Genomic DNA, 10,858 nt, shown 5'->3' on the forward strand with positions numbered 1-10,858 from the left:
ATGCTCGGGGCATCTAGGGTCTCCAGGTATATCGCCCTTGACAAGTTGTGTGCCTCAGCGCCCACCAAGCGGGACAACCTGTCGGCCCTAGCATTTTCGCTCCTTGGGACCTGCTGAATGTCAATACTGCCGAGGTCGGGAATGAGTGCTTGCACCTTCCGGACGTAGCTCTGCATGGTCGGGCTCCGTACCTCGAACTCCCCTCGAACCTGCCCGACCACCAGCTGGGAGTCGGTGAAGACCTTCAGACGCCGGATGCCGAGCTCCTTGGCGAGTTTGAGTCCCGTGACTAGGGCCTCGTACTCCGCCTCATTGTTGGTCACTGGAAATCCGAACCTCAAGGCATACTCGGCTATCACTCCATCGGGATTGGTAAGGACCAGCCCAGCCCCTCCACCTTCAGGGTTCGACGACCCGTCAATGTGGAGCGTCCAGATCGGGAGATCGAGGCTGGGTGTTTCCGGCGGCCTAGGTTCCGTCTCCTGCACAGTGCACTCAGCGAGAAAGTCCGCGAGCACCTGGGCCTTGATGGCGGGCCGGGGCTGGTAGCGGATGTCGAACTTACCAAGTTCTACTGCCCACTTCACCAGCCGTCCCGCATTCTCAGGATTGCTGAGGATCTGCCGCAGTGGTTGATCGGTCAAAAGGGTGACAGAATGAGCCTGGAAATAGGGGCGAAGCCTCCTGGTCGCAGTCAGCAGCGCGAAGGCGATCTTTTCAGCCTTCGCGTACCGCGTCTCGGCATCCCGGAGGACTCGGCTGGTGTAGTACACGGGCTTCTGAAGTTTTGCCTCTTCCCGAACCAGTACTGCGCTGACTGCGGTTGGGGAGACCGCCAGGTAAAGGTAGAGCATCTCCCCCTCTTGCGGCTTGGACAGCAGGGGAGGAGACGCCATGTACTCCTTGAGCTGGTCGAACGCCACTTGACATTCAGCCGTCCAGAGGAAGTCTTTCGGGCGCTTCAACACCTTGAAGAACGGTTGGCAGCGTTCGGCCGATTTTGCCACAAATCGTCCGAGCGCGGCGACCCTCCCAGCGAGCTCCTAAACCTCCTTCACTTTGGTCGGAGGGGACATATCTTGGATAGCCTTGATTTTGTCCGGGTTGGCCTCGATCCCCCGCTGGTTGACAATGAAGCCGAGGAACCTCCCGGCCGAAGCACCAAAGGCGCACTTCGCTGGGTTTAGCTTCATACGAAACTTCCGCAAGGTGGCGAAGGTCTCCTCCAGATCCGCAATGTGCTGATCCGCATGGCGGCTCTTTACCAGCATATCGTCCACGTACACCTCCATGTTCCGGCCGATCTGCTCCTTGAAGATTTTATTGACGAGGCGCTGGTAAGTAGCGCCAGCGTTCTTCAGACCGAAGGGCATTACCTTGTAACAGTACAGCCCCCTGTCTGTTATGAAGGCCGTTTTCTCCTCGTCCTGTGGAGCCATCATTATTTGGTTGTAGCCGGAGAAGGCGTCCATGAAAGACAGCAGCTGATATCCGGAAGTCGCGTCGACCAGTTGGTCTATTCGCGGGAGCGGAAAGCTATCCTTGGGGCACGCCTTGTTCAGGTCGGTGTAGTCGACGCACATCCTCCACTTCCCGCTCGCCTTCCGGACAAGTACGACGTTTGCCAGCCACTCGGGGTAGCTCACTTCCCTTATGAAACCTGCCTCCAAGAGTTTGTCTACCTCCTGGTCGACCACCCGGAACCGATCCGGGGCACAGTGTCTCTTCTTTTGCTTTACTGGTCGGTGGGTCGGGTCGACGTTGAGGGCGTGAGAAATGACCTCCGGGTCGATCCCAGGTACATCGGCCGCCGACCAGGCAAACACATCAGTATTGGCTCGGAGGAATTCCACTAACCGGAGCCGAGCTTCCGAGTCGAGGTTGGCACCGACCCGGACCGTGCGGTCCGGGCGGCCTTCTTCGAGGGGAACCTCGATTACGCCCTCGGCCGGCTCCCCGTGCCGCAAGGCCACTTCGTCTCTGGCGTCAAGGGACTCGACGCTTAGGGCCTCCATGGGCTTCTTCCCTTTGAGAGTTGCTAGGAAACACTGCCGTGCAGTTAGTTGGTCACCTCGGACCTCTCCAATCCCGGCCGCCGTGGGGAACCGCATGAGCAAATGGTAGGTAGAAACCACCGCGCGAAGGGCGTTCAGTCCGGGTCGTCCGAGGATAGCGTTGTAGGCCGAGGGGACACGGACGACCAAGAACCCGAGTCGCACCGTGGCTTCTGCGGGTGCAACGCCCGCAGTCACAGGCAGCTCAATGACACCTTCGGCCGAGATGGCGTCTCCAGTGAATCCTATGAGGGGGGTGGATGTTTTGTGCAACAATTGTCGGGACAAGCTCATCTTTTGGAAGGCCTCGTAATACAAAATATCAGCTGAGCTTCCACTATCCACAAGAACACGCCTTACATCATAGTTCGCCATAGTGAGAGAGATCACCATGGCGTCATCGTGGGGAGTCTGAACCCCCTTTACATCTTCATCACAAAAAGTGATTACATTTCCGACCCGCTGCCTCTTCGCGACGGCCACTCCTGATGCTCCCGCCGAGCCCCCTGCGTTCCTCACGGGCCGAGAGCAGCCCCCAGTGATGGTGTGGATCACTCCCGCAACGGGTCGATTCTGTTCCCGAGGCTCCTGAGGGGCCGGGTCGGCCGGACGCGGGTCTACCGGGGGACGTCGGTCGTTTACATATCGACCGAGACGCCCTCGGCGAATGAGAGCCTCGATCTCGTCCCGAAGCTGGAAGCAGTCTTCGGTATCGTGGCCGTGGTCTCGGTGGTACTCACAGTACGCCCGAGAAGGCCTCCTCCCAGGGATCTTCTTCATCTGCCTCGGGACCGGGAGGTCCTCCCGCCCCTTGACCTCCATGAGGATCTGGGCCCGGGGGGCCAGGAGTGGGGTGTACCGGTTGAAGCGTCGGTGCGGAGAACGAGGGCGTGTGGCGCCGTGGTTCCTTGCTGGTGACGGGCTTCTGCGCCGGCGTTGAGGCGTCGGGCTCCTCCTCTGGGGTGCCTCTTTTCGCCTTTTCTTCCCGGGCTTTAGAGGGGCCTCGGCGGCCTCCTTGTTCCGGTGGGATGCTGCCTCCTCGGCGTCTGCATACTGGTTTGCCCGAGATAACAGCTCCGGGAAGCTCCGCGGCAGGCGTTTGTCCAGGGAGAAGGTGAGTCTGCCCTTCCGGAAGCCACGCTTCAGGGCTGAGAGAGCCACTTCCTGGCTCAGGTTCCGGACCTCCAGTGTAGCCTTGTTGAAGCGGGTGAGATAATCCCGCAGGCTTTCTCCCTCATTTTGCCGGACATCAAAGAGGGAGTCGGAGACCAGTCGCCGCCTGCTACTGACGGCGAAATGGCTGATGAAGAAGCGGGTGAACTGGTCGAAGGACTGGATGGAGTTAGCCTCCAGGCCGGCGAACCATGCCCTTGCCGGGCCACGGAGGGTCGCCGGGAAGGCCTTGCAGAGGAGCGGATCCGATGCTCCATGGAGGAGCATAAGAGTCCTGAAACTCTCCACGTGGTCCCGCAGGTCCGCCGCCCCGTCGTAGGGTTCGATCGCCGGCATTTTGAACCCCGGCGGGTTCGGGGTCCGCAGGATCCTCGAGGCAAGCGCCGGCTGGGAGGAGATCTCCAAGTCAGCGAAGGGATCTTTGGAGTGGCCCTTCAGGACCTGGAGTTGTCTGTGGAGATCGTCCACCCGCCGGTCCAGGGAGCGCGACCGGTGGGTGAGGGACAAGGAGCGGCGCGAGGGGGACCGACTGGAGTGCGGGCCCCTCGAGGACTGGGGTGTCTGAGAACGCGCCCGGGTCCGCCTCTCGTACCCCGCACAGCTTCGATGAGAAGGTCCTGGCAGAATGGACCGCACTCGAGAATCCTCCTCGCGCCGGCGCTCCTCTCCATGGGAGAGGAAGGAGCGCGGGTTGTGAGGAAGAGGCGAGTGCTCGGGGGGCAGCGGCTCCTGAGCCCGTTGCGGCACCCGAGAGATCACACCCTGCAGATTCTGCACTGCCTCCGCGAGGGTGCGAACCTGCTGGGCTAGCTGGTCGAACTGAGCAGCTTCGACCGTCTGAATGGGAGAAGGGGCGGTGGAGTGCTGCTGAGAGTGCGTTGGGGACGCAGCAGCCTCCCGGCCGGAGGCGCGGGAGGCTCCGCGACCGGAAGCATTGGAAGCTCCACGACCACCTCGCCGTGCCATTACGATCGTTCTAAGATTCGTCCCTTCCTCTAGCGCCAACTGTTGCTGGTGGTCCAAACCGAGAACGATTGGCACTGCGGTGTGAACGGGGTTCCGTCTGAGTTGTCTTGGTTGGTGTTGGTTGCGCTCCACCTTCCGCTAAGAAACCTGCAAACAAGCCTTGCACCACCACCAGGGTGGTGATGGCCCTCCGACGGTCAAGTCAGAGGAGATTGGAGGAGGAGGAGAGGTGATAATCGCAAGTAAGAGAGTGCTCTGGGAGATATTGCTTACCTCCCCCCCTTTCTCCCCCCAGCCGCATATATACCTGGCTGGGGGGTCTCTCAGGGGGGTTCGTTATCGTGGGGCACGATGGTGTGGCCACTGACACGGCCGTTACAGGGCGTCGTGGAGCAGCGCCGGGTACGGCCACGTCAGGGCATAGTGGGGCTCCGCTTTGTACGGCTGATGCAGGAGATCGTGGAGCAGCATCGGATACAGCCGTTGCAGGGAGTAGTGGAGCAGGAGGCCGCGGCGTGCCTCTGGGGAATAGCCTGTCGTTATCAAGAGATCTCCGACTCGGGGTCGGATTGCTGGATCAAGGGGCAGCCGACTCGGGGTCGGGCTGCGGAGCCGAGGATATCCGACTCGGGGTCGGATTGCTGGATCAAAGGGCAGCCGACTCGGGGTCGGGCTGCGGAGCCGAGGATGTCCGACTCGGGGTCGGAGCGCTGGATCAAAGGGCAGCCGACTCGGGGTCGGGCTGCGGAGCCGAGGATGTCCGACTCGGGGTCGGAGCGCTGGATCAAAGAGCAGCCGACTCGGGGTCGGGCTGCGGAGCCGAGGATGTCCGACTCGGGGTCGGAGCGCTGGATCAAAGGGCAGCCGTAGTCTTCCTGGGCGCGCGTGCCGGTCACGTGGGGCATGGCGGCTTAGTTCCCCCGTAACAATTTCTTTTCTTCCTGTATTTTTCTTATTATTCGACAACATAGTAGATTTTATGTATACAATGCTAATGCTTTTATATAAGTGGCACTGCTTATGCATTGGGTGAATTGAGAAATATGACCCTACGGTGAATAATGGGAACTGTAACAGTTCTAGGTCAACTTGGGAGCTTGGATCATTTTTTTCTCCGCGTTATAAAATTTATACTTTCAGCCGCTTGTTTTGCTAGTTACCTTTTATATGCGAAGCAATTCAGTTTCTTATTCATGATTGCTGACCACAAATTTGGATGTATTAAGCAACAATCCTTTATGCAGGTCAGCCTTTTGCATATTCCACATAATTAAGCAACGAGGTAATGCATTATGCTCTTGTATTGTTCTTTCTACGTGTGTTTCTGTTGGATTTAAATTTTGTTATTTGAGAAAGGATTGGACATCCATATTAGAATGGTTTTAAGTATATCTGTTCTCAGTGCAATTTGACCATACCTATCTTGCAATATATATGTTAGTTGATAATAGAATGGTTTCAAGCATATCTGTTCTCAGTGCATGTCTTGGTCCTCATAATCTCTACAGAAAAATAATAATATATGGGAAAAGGAAACATATGTTAGCTAAGTGCTTGCAGAGCTCTTTGTTGAATTTAGAGGATCTTCTTGTGCAGCTATGAAGTGACAATTTTAGTACTCTTAACCAGAGCTCCTCCTAGGTGACTTGGGAGCAGAACAGCAAGAAGGCTAGGGAATCGAGCAGACTTGCCTGAAAACCAGTAGCTCTCCAGCTTCAGAGGTGATCTCTTTTTGAATCTCAGCCCGATGCCATACCGCCCGAGGGCTGGCATATCTTCCCTTGCAAAGCATCTTATAATCTGTCTACCGTCCTTGAGATATTCTTTTGTTGTTGGGTTGGGAGAGTAGCAGCATGTAAATTATATCATATTATGCATCAGACATGGGGAAAGAAACATGGTTAAGGGCTAAAGATCTGAGTCATCTGACAGACACAAGAAGTATGCACAAGGTCTTCCTTCTCCCATGCCCTTCTTCTGCTGACTGAAACCTTTTCAATTTTTTTCTTGGGAAAAAAAGGTTCTGTTACGAATGATGTATGCGTGTTTAAAATTTCCTTGTGCAATTGCTGCCGCTGCTGATTTGGCGTGGTCGATAAGTGGCCTGTTTTAAAAGATGACCGTAAGTGACAGATGGAAGGCCAACGGGCCATGTAGCATAGTATGTGCTGCCCACTTGCATTTACATATATCCTTCATCTTGAATACAGATATCATTTCTGTATGCTCTCCAACTGTGGTGTCAATTAATTGAGCTTGGTGGTCTCTTTCAGAGCAAAAAGAACATCTATAATGTAGCATGTCGTATCCAATTTGAGTCATTCTTTTCAAGTCTAACAACCAAAAGTTGATGTCATTCTTTTCAAGTCTTACAACCATGCAGTAATATGTTTACGACCATGAAAGCATTAAAATTTCTAGCAAGATGATGATGCCTCCATGGCAATGGAACTTTATTTAGTATAAATTTATCATTTAACCAAATATTGATTCTTTTTTGTGCATACCAGGTAACAATATGCCCCGAGGGAGACGATTTAGAGATGTGGAGTTCCAGCATTCTCAGGTGGGATCTACTTCTGATCAGTCCCTACAGTCCCAGCAGCCATGTGAGCATCAGCAGCACGAGTCAGGATCTCAGCGCGAGCCTCCTGCTGATTGCCCGAAGGATGAGCTCCGGATCCAGGGTAATTCGATTTAAAGTTCATATTTTATATTCATATTTGTCTTCAACTTTTTAAGACATATTTTATTTAATTTTAATAGATGGACAAGGGACGGTGAGGACGAGACGGGGACCCACTCAAGTAAAGGATGTGTGGAAGCTTCCTCCGGGTGAGAAGATCATCATCCGATGCAACGAATTGGGGCAGCCCATCAATAGAGCTGGAAGTCTACTATCAAGCTTTTTAGGATCGGTTGCACGCAAGGGTCAGCTGTGTCCACTCAACTATACGAAGTGGAATGACATGCTTCCTTCGTATAAGGTTGAGCTTCTTAGACTTATACAGGTAATGAATTGAATTTATTCTTTTTAATTCGACACCTCCTGTATATTAATTTGCTTAGTATCATAATTTATTTTAGATATTTAATATTATTATAACATTCTGAATCTTGTTGTAGGGTAAGTTTGTACTCCCTCCAGAGAGCCATGATTGGGTGCTAAAGTCCCTCAATCGCAAATGGAAAGAATATAAAGCAAAATTGAAGACGGACTTCAAGCGCGAAGGTATGACAGAGGAGGAGGTTGCTCGTGTGACTCCTCCTGATGTATACCCTCAGCAGTGGAGGGAGCTTGTTCATTACTGGTTTTCTGAAAGAGGACAGGTCACGTATTATGTTTCAATATCTTCTATTATCTTTATTATTAATATAGATTGCAAATATATACATTGAATCATATTATACTGTGTGCTTTTACTTTGGCAGACATATTCTAATATTGGTAGAGCTGCACGAGCATCTCAAGCAGTTCCTCATACTTCAGGCTCGAAGAGTTATGCGAGACGTAGAAATGAATTCGTAAGTTCTTTTGAAACTATTTGAAACTCTACTAACATATAGCACGTATCATGATATATAGTTTGCCCATATACTTTCCGTATGTGTAGATAGTAGAGCATGGAAGGGAGCCTGGTGAGGTAGAGTTTTATAAGATGACCCACACTCACCGAGATGGCAGCTTTGTCCGGGACGAGTCGAGAGATATAGTTGTATGTATTATGTATTCATTTTTTATTTGATCATAATTATTTTATTAATTTTACTTCCTTTAAATTATTAATGTGACCGTTTATTTTTTTGAGAGAGATATAGGAAAGAGCTACAAATCTCATTTCAGAGCGCGTCGGGGAGTCATCATCATCCGACGCGGCCAGTCGCGTCGAGGCTCAGGTCTATACCGAATTAATGGGCCCAGAATGTTATGGACGCGTGAGGGGTTACGGTATCGGAGTTACCCCCACTCAACTGTCTGCAGTGAGCCGATATACCCAAGATGCCAGACAAGGTACTAGCACTGCAGAGGTTTGTAGTTTGAAGACAGAGATGGCACAGATAAAGCAGTCATATGAGACAAGGATAGAGGAGATGAGGCAGAGTCATATGACTGATATGGCGGAGTTGAAACAAAGCCAAGAGTTGAAGATACAATCTTTGCAGGACCAGCTTGACCATATTTCATCCTTTTTGCAGAGATTTGCTCCTCCGGTACATAACTAAATCTATTTGAATATTTTATGTAATTATAATGTATTCTTGTATGAGCGTGATGACTTTCGTATTTTTAGTTTCTAAAATATTTTTTTTTCTTGTAGGTTGATGATACTTCATCTACTCGTAGAGATAATGATGCCGACCCTTGATACATATTGTAGATTGTGTACTTAGGAATTTGACTTATATGTTTTTAAAATTTTGGAGATTCCTTTGATTAATCTTGTATGATGATCATGAGATCTTTTTTGAGCAACATGATAAGTAGAATCTATCAAAACCTATGTGCCTTCTTCCGCTTTCCTTCATTGTTAGAATGGAATGCAACATCCATTCATTTGCTTTTCTAATTAATTGCTGTGAGTTCATTTTGAATCATATTTTATTCTATGAGCAGGTCACTTGACAGCTAGGAGTGATGTCTACAGCTTCGGGGTTGTCCTTCTTGAGCTCTTAACAGGACGCCGGTCTGTGGACAAGATATTCCATATTTTCTGATTGTATCAATCTTTTTTCTGAATGGAACAGGCATGGGGGCAGGGCTTATGCTTTGTGATTGCCAGCTTGTCCCAGGATCACTACAGATTGGCATTTATGGACGACTTTGTACGTACGGATCACTTGATACCATTTTCAAATTATTGATCATATTGTTTCTTGATGCATATTTAGATTGAACCTCACCCTATGTTCCCATATAACATGTTGCGTAACAGTTGAAACTACAGATGGTTTTCCTTGGCCATGACCGAGCACTTCTATAATTTTCGAAGTCCTGTGCATAGTAAGATGTATTAATGCATTGAATGTATCCAATTACATTGGTTTAATATTGTTTTCTTCAACATTTTACCATACACAGTTCTTGATGTCTGTTAACGTTTTTATTCTCCAGGCCATACAAATTCTTTCTCAAGCACTCAGCAACCAAACATCCCAATGTGTTAAGGTCCTACATATACTGGAGAACTGCTAGCAAGACTCAGATATTTACTTCTTAATGCTGAAGGTTATGCATTATCTAATGACTCTGCAAGCTAGTGTTTTACTATAGCTGACAGGTTAGCATGTGAATTTGTGAATGTTACGTTCGTGGAGATTACTTAATGTTTTATGACTCTTAGAACCCTACTTCCTCAAGGCTCATTGTAGTTTTGCAGCACACACTTTCTATTATTATATAATCTAACCCAATAAATGGTATTTTTTATTGTTGCAGTCGCAAGAATTCTTTCAATATCTTTTAGAATGTTTAATGACAATACTCGCCCGAGCAAGGAGCAGAGCAGAGCTTAAGAAGACTCCGGTCCGTGGACAAGACTCGCCCGAGCAAGGAGCAGAGCTTGGTTGACTGGGCTCGCCCCAAGCTTAATGACAATATTGTAGAGATGATGATGCCGACCCTTGATACATATTATAGATTGTGTACTTAGGAATTTGACTTGTATGTTTTTAGAATATTTTTGAAGTACAATGTAATCAAATATGATAATATGAATGTAATCAAAATTCTTGTTTGTGACTCGTATTTTGTTATATATGTGATTCAGTGTATTTGTTTCTATTATTTTGTTAGAATTTGATGTACACAGAGTATTTAAAAATTACTTTTACAAAAAATTTTTTTAAAAAAAATTAAATGCCGACGCTTATAAGCGTCGGAAAAAGCAACCAGAACCTAAACTGGCACGCCTTTAACGACGCTTTTAAGCGTCGGCCTAACACAATAGTAACCAACCGTTCTCGCCGACGCTTAAGCGTCGGAGTCTTATAAAAGGAACGACGCTTAAAAGCGTCGGCATAGACCGACGACGCTTTTTTAACCCGACCCACGCCCAACCGGAACGTAAACTGGCACGCCTTTAACGACGCTTTTAAGCGTCGGCCTAACACAATAGTAACCAACCCTTCTCGCCGACGCTTATAAGCGTTGGAGTCTTATAAAAGGAACGACGCTTAAAAGCGTCGGCAAAGACCGACGACGCTTTTTTGACGCGTCGGGTTAAACCCGACCCACGCCCACCTGCCCGACGTGTGACCCACGCTTTGTGAAGCGTGGGCTAGGAATTTGCCGACGCTTATAAGCGTCGGTAGAGGCCAAAAAAACCGCCGGGAGTTATTCCTTCTTTTGTAGTGCCACACCCTCCCGTTACATAAAAATAAAAATAATAATAATAATGAAATATAAAAAAATTGGATAAGAAGACCCGCCGAGACATCTAAAGAGTGGTTCCGAATGATTCACCATGTACAATATCATCCCATCAACAGCATCGTTCGATTTGCTATAAATATAAACAAAATCTAAAAAAATAGTAGTGATCACATTAATCTCTAATAATTTTAGAGAAAAAAAATGAAGCCTAGCCCCGTTGGTTATAATTTTTGTTATGTTGATTTAGACAACCGTCTTTTGTTGTTGTTATTATTGTTGATTTCCTTTTTCT

The 10,858-nt window shown here is 49.3% G+C and overlaps 1 long non-coding RNA gene across 1 annotated transcript; it reads left to right on the forward strand.

Moving 5' to 3' along the window:
* Positions 1-8,939: 8,939 nt before the first annotated feature.
* LOC120104323 lies at positions 8,940-9,714 on the forward strand. The gene is made up of 4 exons (XR_005506766.1): positions 8,940-9,017; positions 9,128-9,195; positions 9,307-9,472; positions 9,631-9,714. It is a non-coding gene; the product is annotated as an uncharacterized LOC120104323 (long non-coding RNA).
* Positions 9,715-10,858: the final 1,144 nt, after the last annotated feature.

This window comes from Phoenix dactylifera, chromosome 17, assembly GCF_009389715.1.
Source record: "Phoenix dactylifera cultivar Barhee BC4 chromosome 17, palm_55x_up_171113_PBpolish2nd_filt_p, whole genome shotgun sequence".
NCBI lineage: Eukaryota > Viridiplantae > Streptophyta > Magnoliopsida > Arecales > Arecaceae > Phoenix > Phoenix dactylifera.